The 22,325-nt window shown below is 44.8% G+C and overlaps 1 long non-coding RNA gene across 1 annotated transcript; it reads right to left on the bottom strand.

The window, feature by feature from the left end:
• Window positions 1–805: 805 nt before the first annotated feature.
• Window positions 806–21,645, bottom strand: LOC129059629 (uncharacterized). Its single transcript, XR_010140181.1, has 3 exons — window positions 21,495–21,645; window positions 11,779–11,883; window positions 806–1,426 (listed from the first exon to the last, which is right to left on the bottom strand). It is a non-coding gene; the product is annotated as an uncharacterized LOC129059629 (long non-coding RNA).
• Between the last annotated feature and the right edge of the window lie 680 nt (window positions 21,646–22,325).

Raw genomic sequence — 22,325 nt, 5'->3', positions numbered from 1 at the left:
GGCAGAGCGCAGTGGATTTTTAGGGCAGGGAAACTCCTCTGTATGATACTATAATGATGGATGCACGTCCATACACATTTGTCCAAACCCATCGAACGTACACCAAGAGTCAAGACTTTGGGAGATCATGCTGTGTCAACGTCGTTCATCAATATACCACTCTGGTGGGGGACGTTAACAGGGGAGGCCCCGCACATGTTGGGGCAGAGGGTATATGGGAAATCCCTGTACCTACTGCTCAATATTGCTGTGAATCTAAAATTGCTCTAAAAAGTAAAGTCTATTTAAAAAAAGAAAACAGAGAGAGAGAGAGATGAGGTGACCAGGGAGAAGGAGGACAATCAGATATATACATGGTAAGTTTACAGAGCCAGTAGGAGATTTGATAAGGACTGGATATATAGGTCCTTAGTTTGGGGTCAACCAGAATCAAAGAGGAGGAGTCATGTGCTTCTGAGAGAAGCTCAAGTCTTCCGGGTCTCTGCTCTCAGCCTTAAAGGACATCAACCCCAGGGTGTCCACAGTGCCAAAATGGAGCACCTCAGACCTGATCCCATTGCCCCCAAACTCCTCACAATTGTTGTCCCAGCCAAACAGAGGCATCACTAATGAATGCCCACTATGAAAACAGCTGGCCAGCATGGGGTGCAATTTTTGTTTATCTCAGAATTCTCAAAGGGAGAGAACAGTGAGAGCCTGAAGTCCAGAAATGCCATCTCCATCATTCCCTGTGCATTCTCTCATTTTCCTCCTTCATAGAGCTGCAATACGTGCAAGTCGCTGGGGCTCACTGGACCACTCTGGTTCCTGCAGTTCTTCAAACTCACAATGAATAGAAGAGATGCCAAGGGCTGCAGTTTTATAAAGAAGCAAGGGCATTCAATTTCAGCTTGGAAGATGAAGGGAGGCCAGGGCTCCTGGCAATCGGTTGTGAGGGGCAGGTCCACACTGCTCAGAGGAGACCGCAAGGCCTCTCGGCTTGGCCCAATCCCAGACACAGATACCACAAAGATGTCGCTGTCTTTCTTTCTTAATGATGTGTACAGAAATCCTCCCCCTCCCTAATAGTCCAATAGGGTCACATTCTAGAACACAGTCATCGTTGTCCCCTGTTACTCACTAGAATAATTAGACCCAAATCGTGTGCTTCAAATAACCCAGCAAGGAGAGCACTGGCTCTGCTCTGGGCCTTGTTTGAACATTGATGAATAAGACATGCATCTTCCCTAAAAGGATGCACAGGCTACAAAGGGAAACACACGTGAGCAGGATGAAGATGAAGACAATGGCAACAGTGTTGCACTTACTGTTTGAAGTGAAAGGAGATGTTTTGTTTGTATCCAGGTGGTATTGGGATGCAGGTCCAGGAAACCCTCAGTCAAGCCCTGCTGCTCACCTTCCTCCCTGTTCAGTGCAGGAGAACTATCTGCAAGGAGCAAGAGCCGAGTGTTCACCAGGAAGTGCTTAATTAACTGGGCAACTGTCTGAAACCAACAGCCCCACCACCTCCCTGAGAGCAGAACTCTCTGGTAAAATCTGGACTGAAATAAGCAACTTAGGTTGGAGGTCTTGATAAGCCTTTTCTCCAACTGGCACTCCCCTTCCAAAACTAAATCTCTGGCTAGCATGAGCTGGGGCTGAACACACTCACTCACACAGCTCCCTGGGAGGGAGAGAGGTGTGTGCCCTGGGGAACAGGCTCCACCTGTCTGAGACCAGAGTGCCAGAGAGCACAGTGCCCTTGGTGCTAATCACTGAGGCACAGTTTCCCCTCAGCTCCATGGAAGGCCCTGGCTATCGAGAATCAGCACCCCTTCCTCTTTTGTGGCGGAGCTGAAAAGGGACTGGGGGAGAAGCAGTGATGCCCGGAGAGAGCAAATGAAAGGGCTCCTCCTCTGCAGCTTTCTAGGACATCCTGTGACTTAGCCAGTATCACACAGCTACTGCCTTGTGGTGTGAGGCCCCCATTCTGTGTGCTCCACAGCACAGCCAAGGGCTACAACAGTGGGCCGTGCAAGGAGCCTTGGAGTAAAACAAAGGAGCTGTTGGTTCAGCTAGAAATGGGAGACAGGTGGAGCCCCATGAAGGGGTGTCCGAAATGAGAATGCAGGAAAAGCATTTCTGGAGGAGGACCCCAGGATAAAGGCAGGGCATGTGGAGCATGCTCCTCCCACAGCACGTCTACCAGGTGCGGAAGCACTCAGTGTCCTTGTCTCTAATGCAGTGTCTGGGACCCAAGCCTGCAGGGAGACCCAGGAGAAAAGCTGGGACCTGGGTGTTGTAGTAAGGAGTTTCGACTCTATTCCATAGGTGGCTGAAGGGGAGCACAGGCTTACGGGGAGCAAGGCCACATTGTCTCATGGGCGATCCGGCAGTGCAGAGGATGGGAGGGGCTGCAGGTGTGCGCGGGGAAAAGGAAGAGGACAGAGCTAGGGCCATGGCAGTTGGGATGGAAAGGGTTGGCCACAGTGAAGAGTCCTTTAGAGGACTGGCCAGGTGAGGTTACCGATTAGATGGCAAATAGAAAGAAGGGAAGAAAGAAGGAAGCTGGGGATCATAGCTTGAGGTCCTTGGGTGAGAGCTCATTAAGACAAGAATCAGAAGGAAGGAAGCAGAACTGGGCAGAGGAAGAGAAGATGGGGAAGCATGTTTAGAACCATCCAACACTTACAGAAAGAGACTGTATATCATCAATTTAGCACACATTTTCACTCAGATTTTAACATCTCTGAAATTGTAATGCATCTTGCAACTGATGTTTCCAGAAAGCCATGTATCATAGTTTAGCTGGCAGCATTTTCTCTTTCCTAGTGGTGTGTCAAAAACATGTTTTCACAATTGATGGCAACTTAGATTGTATGAGATGATCTTGCTGAGTTGGCTTCGAGAGGTGTGGAAGCTTAGAACTCTGAGCTCTCTCCTGCTTTTTGGCACTTAGGTGACCTTGAGCACAAGTTCCTGGGACTCCGTGTCCTTGTCTCTAACGTAGGGCTAGTCACTGGTGCAGTAGCGTTTGCTCAAAGGAGCTGTCCTGGGCTCCCTGAATAAGCTCAGAAGGTTTGGAGTTGAAGCTGTTTTAGGATTAAACCATTTTACTGTCATTCTTCCCCTACCAGCTGTATGCATTGTCTTATCCCTTAAAAAGCCACCTAGCACCCCAAATCCATCAACTGATACATCTTTTTTTAAAGTGTGTATTCATTCGATGGAGTAGTATTCAGCCATAAAAAGGAGCAAAGTACTGATTCACGCTACAGCAGGATGAACTTTGAAAACATGCCAAGCGAAAGAAGCCAGTCACAAAGGACCACATGTTATATGATTCCATTTCTATGAAATGTCTGTAAAAAGCAAATCTATGGTGACAGAAAGTACATTAGTAGATCAGTAGTTGACAGGGGCTGGGAGGTGGAGAGGAGATGGCTAAGTGGCAGGGTATTTTTTAGGGTATGAAGATGTTCTAAAATTGATTGTGGTGAGAATTGTTAATTCTGTGAATGCACTAAAAGCTGTCGAATTTTATACTTTAAATGAATCCATGGTATGGTGTGTGAATTATATCTCAATAAACTGCTTTTTTTTAGAAGCCACTGTTTTAGAGTGCTTCCCTTTCTCCCAAGCTGGCAAGTAAGTCCTGTAAAATTTGAGGTCTGTGTCTGCTCCATGGAGCTGGAGCATAGGAGAGGGAGCCTGGAGCCCAGGGCTGGAACTGAAGACCTCAGTGTGGAGCACTGGCCAGGTGACAGGAGAAGGCTCCCAGAAAGGCCGCCCCGTGTCTCCCAATCATCCCTCCCATTCTTCCCACTCCATATCTCCCTCTACATTAGGGAAGAGGGAGTGGGCTGCAACAGAGGGCCAGTAGCAGAATGTTACAGACGGGGAAGAAATGGGTTTGAGGCCTTTCTGGTTCAGAAGGTCTGTTTTGGGTGTTTTGGGGCGGGGTGCTCTGGGCATATCAAGGCATGAGAGTAAAGATTTGCAACTGTGGGCTCTGAATCCCAATGGTCTGATTTTGAATCTTGGGTGTTCATCTCCTGTGTGAGCTTGGTTCACTTACTCAGGCTCTCTATGCCTCAGCCTTCCCATCTGTAAAGAGGAGATGGGAATCCTGTCTTCCTTGAAGGTTTTTATGAATGGGGCCCAGACTGGGCTGAGAGTGAGGGGCCGAGGATGCAAAATATAAGGAGAAACTCCCCTCACTGCATGCACAACGTGAGCGTCTCCTTACATTTCATTCAAGATTGGTTGAAAGAAGAGCTTTGCAGGGTTCCTGGCAAATCGAGAGCTCTCACCTGCAGGGCTGGCCCAGAGGGATGTGGGGGCTGGGTGGATAGGTGCTGGCCACAAAGGCCACTCTCACTGGCCTGCCTTCTCTTCTCATGGCCACGTCCCACTTCTCTCCTTCTTTTCCTTTCCAACTGAAGCTCTATAATGTTGTATCAACACCCTCTCCTCCCCTACACACAGCCTTCCCTTCCTCTCCTTCCACTTTCTCCCCCTTTTCAGGATTTAATGTTCTCTGAGATATTTACACATTTGAAACTACTCAAAAAGGAAGGGGGGATATTAAATTGAGAGCCAAAAATGCCGTGGGGAGAGAAGCAAACGCTCCCACAATTAACAGCCTTGGGAATAACAGCTTTGCCAGCAGCTCTCCCGCCCTCCTGAGCCTGCAGCTCTGCAGGGCTGCCTTTGCTTGCTGTTGTGAAGAACAAAAATGGGAAGAATTATGTCTCTTTCCTCCACTCTCTTCTTTTCTTCCCTCATCCTTCCTTGACACTGACTTAGCATAATTTACCTGTGTTTCAGCTTTGGGTTCATTCATTTTTTTTTTCAATAAGCACCTTGCATTCGTGATTTTATTTTGCTTTCTCAATTGTCTTTCAAGGTTGAAATTATCCCCACTTCACAGGTAAGAAAACTGAGGTTTAGAGATAAATACGACATGATTCTTGACTCCAGGGAATCCAAACATTAGTAGTGAAGGTGAACACACTAGTGCCCCCTGAGGATGGAGGGGGAGGACATTCTCCCAGCGTGTCCCTGAGGGCTATCTCATAACCAGCTCTCTATCAGCATCTCTGGGGGAAATAAAGCCCCAAAAGATTTTAAAAGACGTGTCTTTGGTCACCACACTGGTGAAAGGTGTAGTTGGAGTCGGATTTAGTTCTGGTGAGGTTTCCTGACTTTGTAAGAGGCAGGTGGTATCTTCTCTACTGGGAATATTGTCTGAGCTTTGGACAAGGCATTGCCCTGACTATTCCAAGCATCTGAGAGGAGTAACATGGTCCCCCTCTCCTGGCACTCACTGATGGTGGGAGAACAGAGTAGGTTTCATCTTTTGCTGTGCCCACTCACTCATGAACCCTATGCTGGGAACAGCACCTCCCTCTTCTTTTGGAAAAATCCTTTCCCTTACTCAGTCCCTGGTGTTTGAGTGAACTTGACTCCACTCCTAGCATAAGAGGTGCATATACGACCAGATTTAGCCAAACAAAGCACCCTATCACCTAGACCCATGATTGGCTCAGGATGGACATATGACCTCCCAGAGTGAGAGAAATGCAATTTTGTAATCTTTTCCGAGACAAGGCTGTGAGGGCCTTCTCAGCACAACACAAGGAAACTCCAACTGAGATTGGTGTCGCCATAGAGGAAGGCAGCACCAGCAGTAAGGGCTGCATGCTGCAGGCATTCTCTGACACCTGGAGATGTCCCTTGTAGGAGGAACCAGGAAGCTCCCTCTCCACGTATGCTGGGGCAGTGAGTGCCTATCCTGTGAAACCCAGAGTCCTGGCAAGAGGGATTAGGGCACAGATGTCAGCCTTGAGCAGGACAGATGGAGGATGTGGGAGCTGGGGGAGGAAGAGGAGAGTCATCCAGGATGAGAAGACTGGGGAATGGCCCATGGAGGTGGCAGCATCCAGGTGGATCTTGAAGGGAGAAGGATCATGCCAGATGCAAAGCCAGAGGAATCTTAAAAAGTAAGCCTGGTTCCCACAATGTGGCCCCTGTGTGCTTTCCTGCCTCAGCTCACCCCTCTTCACCCCCAGCTCATGAGACCCCAGCCTTGCCAGCATGGTCCATGAAAACCATTGTATAGGCTGTTCTCTGCTCTTGAGAGACCCCTCGTCTGCCTCCTTAGGATCTGGGCCCAAACCCAGTTCCAGGGCCAGCATATTCATTAAGCACCAAAGGCACCATGCGCTAAAAATATCATGGGCCTATAAAGTGTTTCAATTTCAGTTTATCTTAAAAAGAAAAATGTTGATAGGGCCATAATAAATATATAATAAAGAATACAGCCAGAAATATACTCATCTTTATCACCAACATACCAATATAGCCATAAAATAACTTGTTAAAATTTTGTTTAAGAAACGAAGAGGCCCACGGAAGCAAAAGTGCTTAAGACTCTAAAATCGCAATGTGGTCCTGCCCACGTCCCTTGGGGAGGCCTTTCCTGATGCCCCAGACTTCAGAGACTTCTACATCCTTCTTTGGACATTTATTATTTGTTTTTATAAAGTAATTTTTTGTATTTCCTTTTATTTTTATAATTACTTGTTATCTCCCACCAGACTACACACTCTATGAACGTATATTTCACGAACACCCGGTACACTGGCAGAAGAATGGATGAACGAGTGAATGAATGAATAAATGAACGAGTTTAATTAACTTTCATTTTGGAAACTATGTTCCTTCTTCTGCAGCTTTGTATTCTTCAAGCTTCAAGACTCTTCCCTCAGCCTCTGGCCTGGGGGGATCACAGTTTCTCCTCTAGTCCCTAGATAAGAACTGACCTGTTAGGTAAAGTCAGTCTCACAGGACTCTCTATGCAAAGAGACTCTGTGTCAGTTTCAATTATCTTTCTCTCATTCTATCTTCATATCACTGAGGCATGAGGGATAAGGGAGTAAGTTTAGGCATATTTATCTATATTTGGAAATAGCATTGGCACAGGTTTCACCCTAGCTCACTTATTGAAAATGACACTGTTAAGGTTTATCACCTGGAAATTTGCCTAACCTCAGAGTTATTTTTCTTGATGTGCATTTGTAAAGTCCTTGTAACTTTGGCTGGTTTGTTCATCCATTCATTTATTTAATTAATATTTATTAGCACCTATTCCGTGGATGCAGTAGACTTTATCCAAGATAAGAAGATGAAGAGTGCTGACTGGAGGGAGGTGCTTACAAATGTCCCTTTCTCTTCTCCCGCCAATCTCATCTTACCACCCACAGAGAATTTCTGCTGACAACTTCTTTCTCATATCACCTGTATCTTCATACTGTCCTCCTGAACTGCTCTGAGAATTCAAAAATTTTCTCCCTCCATTAAGCAGAGTAATTCACTTCTCTCTAGCTCCTGCTTCATCTAACAGAATCCATTTCACTTCTCTCCACCTCTTGCTTCATTTAACAGGATCCATTCATTCTTTCCCTTTTTTTCTGTTTGCTTTTCATGTTCCTTTGAGAGAAGTTGTAATTATAGAAAAATATTTTGTTACAGAATTATTTGTAGTCTCAGAACTTCATTTTAACATCCTTTTTATGGGTTTTGTTTCCCAAGAGAAATACTATAGGAAGGAGAAATTTCTCAGTGACATCTATGTACATCCTGGGAACCTAAAACCAACAGACCAGGATGATTATCCAAGGAAAGAGGTTCCTCCTTTCTAAAAGTTTTGGGCCATTAGGTTGGGGAAAATGTTGGGAAGGAAGACTATAGCCATTCACAATAAATACAACTGAGTGGCTTCCATAACTGAATGGTTCAGTGGCTTTAGGAGAGGTGTGATCCAGCTGCTCTAACAATGTAAATGGAATCTGGCATTTCTGCTTCCTCAGAATGGTTGCAGTCCCCATAGGCTCATGGTTGCAAGATGCCCACCAGCGATATCCCGGGTCACATGCTTCCTTATTCAAATCTAGTATGTAAAAAGAAAATCTGCATTATTAGTCAACGTGAACAAAAAAAGTTGAGTCCTATTGGCTCTGATTGGCCTGAGTTGGGTTGTGTGCTCATTTTGAATCCATCACTGTGGCCAGGCTAAAACCAATAAGGACTCAATTGTGGAGCCATTCATGGAGTCAATGCCCCTTAAATTTAAACAGTCAGGAAATTCAGGTGCACCTGGTAAGGGGGACTGAAGAAACATTCAATTTACAGATATCTACTGAAGGTCTCTTCCAGTAGCAAGTTCTGAGGTCATCTCATAGGAAAGCCACATCAGAAAGTGGATGTTGAAAGGTACGTAGGACTTCAGGGGGCAAGAAATGGAGGATTGGGAGGGTGAAGAGGTTTGGGAATGAAATTCCAAGTGGAGGGAAGTATGCAGCCAAAGGCACAGAGGTGGGAAAGCAGAAATTCCTAAAGTTAAGGAGAGAGAAGATCCACCCAAACCTGATAGAGACACAAGATCCTAGGGAAAGGAAATGGGAGGGGGCCTAGAAAGCTCAGCAGCAGCCCTGAGCTTCTGGCTAAGGAGTTAGACTTTCTCTTGAGGGCAATGAGGAGCCATTGAGGCATTTAGTGCAGGACAGTGGCACAGTCAGATTTAGAGCTTAGGAAGATTGCTTGGGTGGGGCCGTGCAGGAGATGGACCACAGTGGCAGAGACCAGAGGCATTGAGGACGTTACCAGCCTGGGTAGTAAGGTCATTCTTGGGGAGTGGCAAGCTCAAAGTTCTCTCATTCCAGTTGTTGGTCAGAGATGTTGCACTGGGAGTCTAAATCTTCCAAAAAAAAGTGTCAAGTCTTTCTGAGAGTTGTGAGCAGAGAAGTTCCTGGCATCGGACCTGGGGACACCCACCAGACCTGTTACTTCTTAACTGTGTGACCTAATCATGTCCCTTAAGCTCTTTGAGCCTCAGTTTACTCATCTGCAAAGTGGGGAATATATTCTCCATCTTGCAGCAGTATGAGAATTAGGGTGCTGTATGTTAGTCCTCAAGAAATGTCAGGTTTTATCGATACTAGCAATGGGATTTTCTTGAATCTACCTCTCCCCAAGGCCAAACTACATCCTTTGTACTCATTAAGAAGCAAACCCTTACTGGGTGATATATAAAAAAATGACTCATCAGGACTTTGTATTATGTGCAATTAAGTATCCAGTCTAACCTCCTAGTAGTCAGTGGGGAAGATACCAGCTCCATCTTTCAGGTGAGGAAATTGAGGCTCAGAGAGGGAAAGTACTTCTCTAGTTCCCCCAGCAAGGAAGGTGGCAGAGTGAGGATGCCTAGCAACTGACTCCACAGCCCATCCTGTTCCCACCCCTCACAGAGAGTCTCCAGGATTTTCCAGCATGGACCTCAGATCCTGTAGCAGCAGGGTGTTTGCCCCACGCAGCTGTGACCTGCCAGGATGGACAAATCCCAATAGGCCAGACGAGATGCTGTTTACCAAGATGGGCTGGAGGTGAAGACATTTAGCTGGAGTTACAGAATACATCACCCTCTCTCGATGTTCTGAGAGATTGCAGCCGACTGCCTAATCGTTCTTAACAGCCCATTATGCTGTCTGACATACATAGGCTCCAGCACTCTGATCTCCTGGAGCAGCCGACCTTCCTTGATAGGCTTGGAGGATGCTGTGTATTTTGTTTCCTCCCAGTTTGGTGTGGTTTTGTTTTTCTTTGTTTATCCCAGTGTGATGTGTGGAAGGACCAAGGACTGGGCCTCAGGGGCAGCCTCCACCACTTACTATCTCTAAGATCTTGGACTAGTAACATTTCCTCCCCCAGCCCATTTTCTTTCTTTATTAATTTAATTTTTTATTTCAATAGCTTTTGGGGTACAAAAGGCTTTTGGTCACATGAATGAATTATATACCAGCGATTTCTGAAATTTTAGTGCACTTGTCACCCCAGCAGTGTACGTTGTACTCAATATGTAGGTTCTTATTCCTCACCCTCCTCTTGCCCTCCCCCTTTTGAGTTTCCAAAGTCCATTATACACTCTGTATGCATTTGTGTCCTCATAGCTTAGCTCCCACTTATAAGTGAGAACATATGGTATTTAGTTTTCCATTCCTGAGTTACTTCACTCAGAATAATGGCCTCCAGCTCTATCCAAGTTGCTGCAAAAGACATTATTTCATTCTTTTTAATGGCTGAGTAGTATTCCATTGTGTATGTATACCACATTTTCCACTCTGTGGGTCAACGGACACTTGGGCCCTAACCCATTTTCTCATCTGTAAAAGAGGAATATTAATCCTACCTCACAGAGTTGGTGAGTGTTCCATGGGATAATATCTGTAAAATGCCCAGCACATGGCCCAGCTCACAGGGGTGGTACTGGGAAGAGCAGTGAGCTACTGTAAGAAAGAGGGAAAATCATTCACACTCTGAAGGAACACAGAAGTCTATTCTTGCCCCAGAAGAGTGCTGAAATGACAGAGCAGCTCTGGTCTACGTGGTAATCCAGGGGCCAAGTTGGCTGAGTGGCTGGAGCTGAGGCATGGAGCAAGCATCTCAAGATCCTAAGGCCCCAAAGAGAAGGATCAAGGGATGCTGGGAACAGAGACTTGTTGGGCCGTTGGGCAGCTGTGGACCCAGTTTCAATCCCACTACTCTGGAAGAAGACAATAAATTTTGGTGGGCACTAATATAGGTCCTCCATATACGTTTTCAATAAACAGTTCTTGCTATTTTCAAGATGTCCTTCACCAAGTCAAATCAGTAGAGAATTTCAAGAGGCAGCAGAAAGACTAAAAATATTCTTTCTTTAGTTAAGTGAAAATTTAGGGTTGATGTCATTGGCTAAGTTCAGCCGTTGACATTTTCTTTCCTGAACTGATGGCCCCATAAGTTCTTCTTAGCTTTTCTTTGGCAATCATACCCCACCATCTTTCTGAAAGAATGTTTGAAAATTAGAAATCTCAACAATAGATCCTTTGAAAGAAATCACAGGACTCAACTCTTAGATAAGAGTGCCTGGCAAGATAATTTACAACCCAGGATAAACCACCAGAGTTTATTCACCAAGGAGCTGATACAATGTGGAGGAAGGCATGGGCTTTGGCATCAGCCAGAATTTGGTTTGAAGAGGGAGTCAGCGTGCTTTCTGCAAGACTTCCTCTGTAGGTAACCATCAGCATTGATGGGGGGTGTCCATTCCCTAGGGGTCTCCTCTTCTCTGCAGGATCCACATCCAGACATGATACTGAGTGGGAGTTTCAGAAATCTCCCTGCACCTGGCAAGATTCCCTAAACCCTACCAGTGCTGATTGCCACCATATAATATACCTTGGGGCCATCAGGGACTAATGTTATTATGGCCTTTAGCCTTGATAATGTTAGGACTTCTGTGGCCCTTGTCAGTGGAGGATGTTCTCTCTCACACCCCGCACACCGCTGTGCCTAGAGGCAGATAGGCATTCTCTAGGTTCCTCATGACTATGTATCCTCCTCCCCAGCAATACCCTTGCTTTCCTTTCATGTCACTGGGACACAGCACCAATACCCCCTCCCAACGTGGCCCCATCTACAGGCAGTCCCCGGCTTATAATTGTTCCACTTATGATTTTTTGGCTTTACAATGGTGCAAAGGTGATAGGCATTCAATAAAAACCATACTTCGAGTGCCCCTACAACAATTTTGTTTTTTATATTCAGTAGAGTATTCAATAAATTACAAGAGATATCCAACATGTTATTATAAGATAGGTTTTGTGCAGGATGATTTTGCCCAACTGGAGCCTAATGTAAGTGTTCTGAGCAGTTTAAGGTAAGCTAGGATTAAGTAAATTAAATGCATTTCTGACTTACAATGTTTTCAATTTACGGTCACTTCCATCCACATTTCATTGACTGGGACTGGTCCAGCAGCCCTGCCCCTCTGCAGGGGGTTGAGAAATGCCATGCTCTGTGCACCTGGAAAGGGAGGAGAGCCAGACATTGGTGAACATGAGCAATGGCTACCACAAGCTCAAGAATGCAGATCAGCTGGAATGCAGAAAGGAATGTCGGTTGCCAGCAGAGCTCTCAATGAGCAGGTGCATCTCACTGTTCTCTGCTCCTCCCCCATCAGCCCCATTGCTTTCACGTCGAAGAATACCAAGCTCAGACCCAGGTGGGGGTAAAAAAACAGCTTTCCTTTATCTTCAGATGTCACAGTTCTAATTATGCTCCTGTCCTCCCCTGCCAAGGGCATGAGCAGAAAATCAGAATTATCTAAAGAATGCAAAAAGAAATTTAGCCTTCAGACTAAATGTGTAGCATTCCTGGCTTCCCACTTCAACAGCGCAGATATGGTTAAAAAAGATGAATTCTTGCTTTATGATGGAAAGTTCAAAATGAGTGAATTCACAAAAGAGCTGTTGGCAAAAGCTCCGGGTTTGGAATTAGAAAGATATGAGAGAGTGCCAGCTCCCCCCATCACTGCATAGTCTCTATGAGATGAGTTTACCTCCCAGAGTCTTGTCTTTCCCATCTGTGATATTAGGCTGCAGCACCTGCCCTGCAAGGTTTTGTGAGGATTGGAGATGACATGTGCACCTGCCTGGCCCCTGTTCTGCACTCCCTAGAGAGTGTCACTGTCCCCTCCTTCCTGTTCTAAGAGAATAAACCTATGAGATTGTGCCGATGACCAACTAGACACAGAGAGGACACATTAGACATAGCGGGACAATAGGTTGAAGTGCTTAGATGGTTTTTGTCCTTTCATTTCCTCATAGCCCTGGTCCCCTCACTCACCCAAACAGCCAGGGTGAGTACGTTGTACTTAGTACGTCCAAGAAGGAAAGCTAAGCAAGCCCTTTCAGTTTTAAAAGTTGAGGCCCTCAGGGGAGCTTGCAAAATTCTAGACAATACAATAAATTTAGGAGAATGAATAGATACAGAGGAACTAAGCCTGGCATGGTTCATGCCTATAATCTCAACATTTGAGAGGCCGAAGTGGAAGGATCGCTTGAGTTCAAGACCAGCCCGAGCAACACAGCAAGATCCCATCACTACAAAAAATAAAAATAAAGAATTAGCTGGTCATGGTGGCCCTCCTGTAGTTCCAGCTACTCGAGAGGCTGAGGCAGGAGGATTACTTGAGCCCAGGAGTTCGAGACCACAGTGAGCTATGATTGTGCCACTGTACTCCATCTAGCCTGAGTGACAGAGCGAGAGCCTGTCAAAAAAATAAAAAAGAAAAAAGAGCCAGATCCCCACCTCCAAAACAAGATCAAGAGACCCCTGGGTATGAAAGTTGGGGCAGGAGAGAGGAGAGGTTCATGTCAGAGGGTCCCTCAGGAGGCTCTTGAGCCCTGTCCTTCTTGGGAGGCTCTCTAACCCCAGGGTGGGGAAGACGATGGAAAACCCAGGCCTGAAAGTAGAGGGCACCATAACTGTTTTTCTGGGTAGAGCCTTGGGAGGTAACAACCCCCAGAAGGGGAAATCCATGTAGTACGACACAACAGACGGCCCAAGAAGGCCCCAGGGGCATGCCTGGGAGTAGCTCAAAGATGCTTGAAGGGCCTTTAATCAGGAACCTAAAATTATGCTGCCTATAGGCTGCTCCCCGCTGCCTATTCAAACTCCCTGATAGCTTCGCTACTTTTACTGTAAATTAGGTCGCAAAGCACACCCTAGTTTCTCCAGATTCGTGGCAGGGCACAAAGAAGGCCTTGTGGGGAGGATATATCCTGTCTTCAGAAGGGCTGGGGAGAGGTCCACTCCTTTTAAAGCAGCTGCGATGAAGCTAATAGCATCCAGTCTTGAATTGCCATGCCAGGCTGCAGGCATCATTGGCCATGCTGCGTGTCCACTGTGTGAGTCCTGCAGTGGGTGGCGTCTCTTCTGGCTGTGTTGTTCTTGGAGTGAGACATTTAAATTCTGTCCTCAGGCCTTTCCAGATATTCTGTGCAACTTCCAGCCTTCTAATAAATCTTGTTCTGCTTAAACTACTGGAGTAGATTCTGTCATCTGCAACTAATCATGCTGGCTGACACAGTGACTTAGCAGTAACACATGTGCTCACCGGTGGAAAGGAGGAGATCTCAGCAAGTGCCCCTACAGGACAACAGTGAGGACCAGATGCACATCTCACCATCCACCTCATCCGACACATTGGCACTATGAACTCTCTGGAAGTTACGTACAACTTCAATGCAGGGATGGACACTGAATAATAATTGTGATTACCTTTCCACCATTTAGCAGAGTAGTAAGTCAAAGTAGGCATTAGATAATTATACAGTATTAAAGAAAGCCACACTTAATGCTTAATTTAATGACCTGAGGTTTATGCCCAAAAGACATGCTTGTGTTCACAAAGAATACGCAAAGCAAAAGATTTCTAAATCTTTTATTTGCACCCTTAAGGTAACTTCTATCAAAAAAGAGAAAACAAGTGTCAGCAAAGATGTGGAGAAATTGGAACCCTTGTACACTGTTGATGGGAATGTAAATAATACATGATTCCACTTGTGTGAGGTACCTAGAACAGTCAAACCAGAGACAGAAAATAGAATGGTGGTTATCAGGGTCTGAGGAAAAGGGGGAAAGGGAAGTTATTGTTTCATGGGTACAGACTATCAGTTTGTGAAGATAAAAAGTTCTGGAGGTAGGGAGTCCATTTGAATACACTTAACACCACTGAACTGCAAACTTAAAAATGGTTTAGAAGTCCTCAACAAACTAGGCATAAAGGGAAACACCTCAAAATAATAAGAGCCATCTATGACAAACCCACAGCCAACATCATACTGAACAGACAAAAGCTGGAACCATTCCCCCTGAGAACTGGAATAAGACAAGAATGCCCTCTCTCACCACTGCTATTCAACATAGTCTTGGAAATCTTGGCCAGAGCAAACAGGCAAGACAAAAAATAAGGGACATCCAGATAGGAAGAGAGGGATTCAAACCATCCCTGTCTTTAGATTACATGATTCTATATCTAGATAACCCCATAGTCTTGGCCCAAAAGTTCCTTAAGCTGATAAACAACTTCAGCAAGGTTTTAGGATAGAAAATCACTAGCACTCCTATACACCAACAACAGCCAAGCTGATAGCCAAATTAGGAACACAATCCCGTTCAAAATTGTCACAAAAAGAATAAAATACCTAGGAATACAGCTAACTAGGGAGGCGAAAGATTTCTGTAATAAGAATTATAAAACATTGGTCAAAGAAATAAGAGATGACACAAACAAATAGAATGACACTCCATGCTGATGGACAGAAAGAATCAGTATTATTAAAATGGCCATACTGCTCAAAGAAATTTACAGATTCAATGTTATTCCTATCAAGGTACCAATGACATTCTTCACAAAACTAGAAAAAAGCTATTTTAAAATTCATATGGAACCAAAAAAGAACCCAAATTGCCAATGCAATCCTAAGCAAAAAGAACAAGGTAGGAGGCATCACACAACCCAACTTCAAACTATACTACAGGGCTACAGTAACCCAAACAGCATGGTACTGGTACAGAAACAAACACATAGACCAATGGAACAGAATAGAGACCTCAGAAATAAGGCTGCACACCTGCAAATGATCTTCAACAAAGTTGTCAAAACAAACAATAAGAAAAGGACTCTATATTCAATAAATGGTGCTGGGATAACTGGGTAGTGATAAGCAGAAGCTTGAAACTGGAGCTCTTCCTTACACCACACATAAAAATCAACTCAAGATAAATTAAAGACTTAAATGTAAAACCCAAAACTATAAAAACCCTGGAAGACAACCTAGGCAATACTCTTCTGGACATAAGAAATGGCAAAGATTTCATGATTAAGATGCTAAAAGCAATTGCAACGAAAGCAAAGATTGACAAATGGAATCATATTAAACTAAAGAGCTCTTGCACAGCAAAAGAAACTATCAACAGAGTAAACAGACAACCTATAGAATGGGAGAAAATATTTGCAAACTATGCATCTGACAAAGGTCTAATATCTGGCATCTATAAGGAATTTAAACAAATTTACAAAAAAAAGCCCCATTAAAAAGTGGGCAAAATAAAAAATGATGAGTTCATGTCCTTTGTAGGGACATGGATGAAATTGGAAATCATCATTCTCAGTAAACTATCGCAAAGACAAAAAACCAAACACCGCATGTTCTCACTCATAGATGGGAATTGAACAATGAGAACACGTGGACACAGGAAAGGGAACATCACACTCTGGGGACTGTTGTGGGGTGTGGGGAGGGGGGAGGGATAGCATTAGAAGATATGCCTAATGGTAAATGACGAGTTAATGGGTGCAGCACACCAGCATGGCACATGTATGCGTATGTAACTAACCTGCACATTGTGCACATGTACCCTAAAACTTAAAGTGTAATAATAATAATAATTAAAAAGTGGGCAAAGGACATGAATAGACACTTTTCAAAAGAAGACATCCATTCAGCCAACAAGCATATGGAAAAAAAGCTCAATATTACTGCTCATTAGAGAAATGCAAATCAAAACCACAACGAGATACCATTCCACACCACTCAGAATGGCTATTATTAAAAAGTCAAAAAATAACAGATGTTGGCAAGGTTATGGAGAAAAGGGAGCACTTATACACTGTTGGTGGGAGTGTAAATTAATTCAACCATTGCGGAAAGCACTATGGTGATTCCTCAAAGAGGCAAAAACAGAACTACCATTTGACCTAGTAATATTGCTGGGGATATACCCAAAATAATATAAATTATTCTATCATAAAGACACATGCACACATACGTTCATTGCAGCACTATTCACAATAGCAAAGACATGAAATTAACCTAAATGCCCATCAATGCAAGACTGGATAAAGAAAATATGGTACATATACACCATGGAATACCATGCAGCCTTAAAAAAGAACAAGATTATGTCTTTTGTAGGAACAGGGGTGGAGCTAGAGGTCTTAGCAAACTAATGCAGGAACAGAAAACCAAGTACCACATGTTCTTACCTATAAGTGGTAGGTAAATGATGGGAACGCATGGATACAAAGAGGGGAACAACGCACACTGGGACCTGGAGGAGGGAGAGGAGCAGAGAAAAAAGCTATCGGGTACTAGGCTTAGTACCTAGGTGGCAAAATAATCTGTACATCAAACCTTTGTGACATGCATTTACCTGTATAACAAACCTGCACATGTACCCCTGAACCGAAAATACAAATTTAAATAAATAAATAGTAAAAACAAAACAACAACAACAACAAAAACCACACACACGCCGGGCGCGGTGGCTCACGCCTGTAATCCCAGCACTTTGGGAGGCCGAGGCGGGTGGATCACAAGGTCAGGAGATGGAGACCATCCTGGCTAACACGGTGAAACCCCGTCTCTACTAAATATACAAAAAATTCGCCGGGCGTAGTGGTGGGCGCCTGTAGTCCCAGCTACTCAGGGGGCTGAGGCAGGAGAATGGCGTGAACCCAGGGGGCGGAGCTTGCAGTGAGCCGAGATCGCGCCACTGCACTCCAGCCTGGCGACAGAGGGAGACTCCGTCTCAAAACACACACACACACACACACACACACACACACACACACACACACAAAACCAAAAGATGCTGGTGAGGCTGCAGAGGAAAGGGAATGCTTATACACTGTGGGTTGGAATGTAAATTAGTTCAGCCACTGTGGAAAGCAGTTTGGAGATTTCTCAGAGAGGTTAAAACAGAGTTACCATTCGACCCAGCAATCCCATTACTGGGTATATACCCAAAGGAAAATAAATCATTCTATCAAAAGACTCCTGTTCATGCGCTCATGCTCATTGCTGCACTATTCACAATAGCAAAGACGTGGAATCAAACTAGGTGCCCATCAATGGTGGACTAGATAAATAAAATGTGGTGCATATATACCACGGAATACTATGCAGCCTTAAAAAAGAAGGAAATCATGTCCTTTGCAGCAACATGGATGCAGCTGGAGGCTATAATTATCAGCAAATTAATGCAGGAACAGAAAACCAAGTACTGCATGTTCTCACTTACAAGTGGGAGCTAAACATTCAGCACCCATGGACATAAACACAGGAACAGTAGACACTGAGGACTCTAGAGGCGGGAGGGAGGAAGGGAGCATGGGTCAACAGTACCTATTGAGTCCTATGTTCACAACCTGGTGCAATATATTCACGTAACAAACTTGCATATGCACCCCCTCTATCTAAAATGAACGTTCAAAAAAGAAAATAAAACCTAAATAAAGATAACAAGAAACAATATCACATTAAAATGGAGACATTCTTTGAAAGAGCAGTCCTACCTGTTCAAACATTAACTTATGAAATATGTATATTGTGTCTTCAAGAAAATACAGTATTTTTTCCAACAACAACTAAAATGATTTAAAAGGAAAATTTTATGTTATGTGTATTTTATCACGATGAAAATATTGTTTACACCTAATTTCTAAACCTTTCATGGAGACAAGCTAGCTAAAGTCCCAGCATGATAGCCCAGGCAGGGGCTGTAGAGATCACCCCATTCCCATTCCCGGAAGGGAAACCTGGCCTGTCCAAGGGGACAGATACTTTGTTCAGACCTGGGCCATTTTCACTCCTGCCCCTGCACTGTGACAAGGTGCCCAGGTGGCAGTCAGGCGGTCCCCATCCTTAGATGCTCTGTCCTTCCTTGCCAGGCTCTGCTCTGTCCCCTGGCTGCCGGATAATTGATGATGACTCAGACCAAGCCAGAAATGGCAGCAGCAGGCCTCAGACACTAATTAGATCCTAGCCACTCCCAAAAGGAGCGCTCGAGCCTGGTCCTTAGGATGGTCACCGCGAAGACATGACGTCATGCCAATAACAGAGCGACCCTCTCTGGAGCTTGGATCCAGGCTACAGCCTTTATGAACACTACCTCCTTGGGTCTCTCCAGTCCTGTGAAGTAGATGTTATTATAAGAGCTATTTAGCAAATGAAGAAACTGACACTTAGAAACGTGGAGCAACTCAGCCAAAGCCTGATGGTTGGCATGGGGCAGGGCTGGGACGTTGGGCTGGGGCAGAATGGTCCTGGGCCCAGTGCCACCCCCGACACTCAGTAGGTGCCTGGTATATGTTTGTAGTAGTGAACTCAATATTTTTTGTCCATGATAGGCTTGAGAGAAATATTGCCATTTCTTAGCCCACCTCCAGATAATAGAATTCAGGGACAATTGTAGTAAGTGCAGCAGCTAGCTACAGGTAAATCACTGATTTCTTTAGAAAGACTGGTTTACTATCTTCATAGATCAGTTTATGGTTTCCTCTTCCAAGCTGTTCTTCTAGGAACTGCTTTCCAAGGAAGCAGCAGCATTAGGAAAAAAAACTGTGATCTCATGTATGGGCATTGCCCTCATTTGCAGAGAATGAATATATGCATCTGATTACCTTCCTCAAAGCAAATGATAGAATATTAGCCAGAGCATCCTTAGAGATCATTGCATCCACTCTCTTCCTCATTGCACAGATGAGAAAACTAAAGCTCAGAAAGGCTAATAAGCCTTTATTTGATGGCAGAAGTAAGAGGGAGCCCAGGCATCCAGCGTTCACTCTGCTGCGTGGCCTTGGCTGTGGGTGTGTGAGACACTGAGCAAATCTCTCAGGTGATTGAAGCAAATTCCTTCTCAGGATCTGAACTGAGGTCCTTTGGGTCCACTATGGAGTGGGTGGGGGCTACCTCTCACGCTTAAAGCCTCAAACTGCAGGCATGAGCCAGGCTCTTGCAGTCATCTGTGAGGAAGGGGTGAGTACACCCCTTCTGCAGATGAGAAAACAGCCTCCACAGGTGAAGCACCTTGCCCAGGGCGCTGTCCACTCAGTGGCGGTATTAGTTTCCCAGGGCTGTCAGACAAAGAACAACAGAAATTTACTGTCTCGCTGTTCCGAGGCCAGATGTCCATGATCAAGATGTCACTGGGTTGGTTCCTTTTCAAGGTCATGAAGGAAAATGTGTTCCTGGTGCCTCTCCTTGGCTTGTGGCTGGCTATCTTTTCTGGGTCTTCTCATGGTGTTTCCTCTGTGTGTCTCTGTGTCCAGATTTTCCTTCTATATAAGGACTCAGTCCTATCGGACAAGGGCCCACTTTCTTTAACTCAGTTACCTTCTTTAAGACCCTATCTCCAAATATAGTTCCATTCTGAGGTGCTGGGGGTTAGGACCCCAACATATGAATTTTTGGGAACATGATTCAGCCCATAACAGTGGAGGAGCTGAGATTGGAGGGCAGGTGTGTGAACTGTGAACGTCTGGGCTCTCCCCTCCACAGCCTCTACCTGCCTGGCAAAGTCTAGGCCAGTTGCTTGTTTTCAGGGAATCCACTGATGAGTTGTGAACAGAACCCAATGGCTTTCCCCAGAACCATCCAGATGGCAGAGGTACTCCATCTCTAGCTGAAGCTTCTCCAGAGTATCACCATCAAATAATAGAGAAATTCACAGAATAAGAAGCTTCAATAACTCTGAGACTGGCGAAGACATCCTAAACCTTAGAACTTATAGTAAGAGACAGGAAAATTAAAGCTGGTTGGAAAAGCTATTGTTCAACTACCAAATTGACAAAAATCAAAAAGTTAGATAGTGCCCTGTGTTGATAAGACTACAGGGAAACAGTCACACTCATCTATTGCTGGTGGGGGTGTAAGATGCAACGCACTCTAGGGAACCCTTGTGGTTATACCTGCCACAGTCAGAAACACACACTCCAGATGTGTCCAGAAATTACACTTCTGAGCATTTATCTCATAGTTCTACTGTCAGACTCAGGCAAATTGATGTGGGTACAGAGTTCTAGTTTATTTTAATTTTTATTTTATTCTTACTTATTTATTTATTTATTTTTGAGACAGGGTCTCACTGTGTCGCCCAGGCTGGAGTGCAGTGGTGCAATCTCAGCTCACTGCAACCTCCACTTCCCAGGTTCAAGCAATTCTCCTGCCTCAGCTGGGACTACAGGCATGGGCCACCACACCTGGCTAATTTTTGGATTTTTAGTAATGACAGGGTTTCACCATGTTGGCCAGGGTGGTCTCAAACTCCTGGCCTCAAGTGATCTGCCTGCCTCGGCCTCCCAAAGTGCTGGAATTATAGGCATGAGCCACCGTGCCAGGCCTTTTTTTTTTTTCTTCAGAGTTTTGTATTACAGTATCATATCAAAAGATTAAAAACCTAAGTGCCCATTAATAGGAGACTGCTTAAATAAATTGTGTTAAGAGCCATACAATGGAATACAATTCTTAAAAAGAATAATACAATTATTTATGAACCTATATAAACAAAGAAGCAGAAAAGAAAACCACAATGTAGAACAGAGTACAAAACATGCTATCATTTGTATATAAACATGATATATATTTACATGCTTACAAACATGGAGCACCTAAGGATGGTCCCACAAATAAACTGGTAATAGTCGTTACTTTCTGGGAAGAAAACCGGTCAGCTAAGGAGCAGGTAGGGGCAGGGAATGGGGCAAGAAAGGCATACTTTAAAGTCTGTTCTATATGCAGAAATTGCCTATTTAAAAAAGTATATACAATTACAAAGAAAATTCTTACCAGCAGGCTATAGGTGCATTTTGTACTTTATTCCTCCAGGCAAGACTTGAGCCTTTTAACACTTGCTCAAATGATTTCAATTAATTTTTATTCTCATTTAATGAATTCGAATTAAACCAATGCCAGCATGGAAGGAAGCTAACAACAGAGAAGCCACACAGATCAAATGTCACTTCCTGGCTTTCCAGGTCTCTGACTTCTGGCTGCACTAGGCAGAATTAACCCTTTCCTCTCCTGCATTCCCACCACAACTTGGGCTTGTTGTAACTCAAGCCGTAGAGAGTGCCAGGCATCCATCCTGGGAGGAGGGATGAGTCTGGGAGGGAGTGTGGCTCAGCAGTCAGGCTTTGGTGTTGACACAGGTGGCTTTGAATCCTGGTCTGGCCATGCACATGCCGTGTGCCCCTGGCAGCTGGACCAACCTCTCTATGGCTCTGTTTCCCGTCTGTGACATGGTGGGAAATATTGCTTGCTTGGTGTCGTTGTTGTCGGATGGGTTTGATGAACCGGGGCAGTGAGGAGCCCAGCGCAATGCCTTCACCAGCCGAGCACTTCATCAGCACTGTTTCTGCTCAAGGGCTCCACATTCATGAGCGCCTACAGTGTGCAAAGCACTGAGGGGGATCCTGGGAGACACCAGGGAATAAGGTGAGTCCCAGCTCTCAGGGAGCATGCGTTCCAGTCTCTTGGTGGTTCTGATTGCCATCATGCTTTCAGATGTGCATCATAGCCTCTAACACATAGAAAGGGCTGGACAAAGGACAAGGCCCTGGTCTGGCTGTGCATGCAGCTCTGGTTCAGGTTTCTAGCACCTGCTCTAGACCTGCACAG

Source organism: Pongo abelii, chromosome 4 (genome assembly GCF_028885655.2).
Source record: "Pongo abelii isolate AG06213 chromosome 4, NHGRI_mPonAbe1-v2.0_pri, whole genome shotgun sequence".
NCBI lineage: Eukaryota > Metazoa > Chordata > Mammalia > Primates > Hominidae > Pongo > Pongo abelii.
The sequence above is the reverse complement of the archived record's forward strand: the minus strand, read 5'-3'. Positions and strand labels throughout refer to the sequence as shown.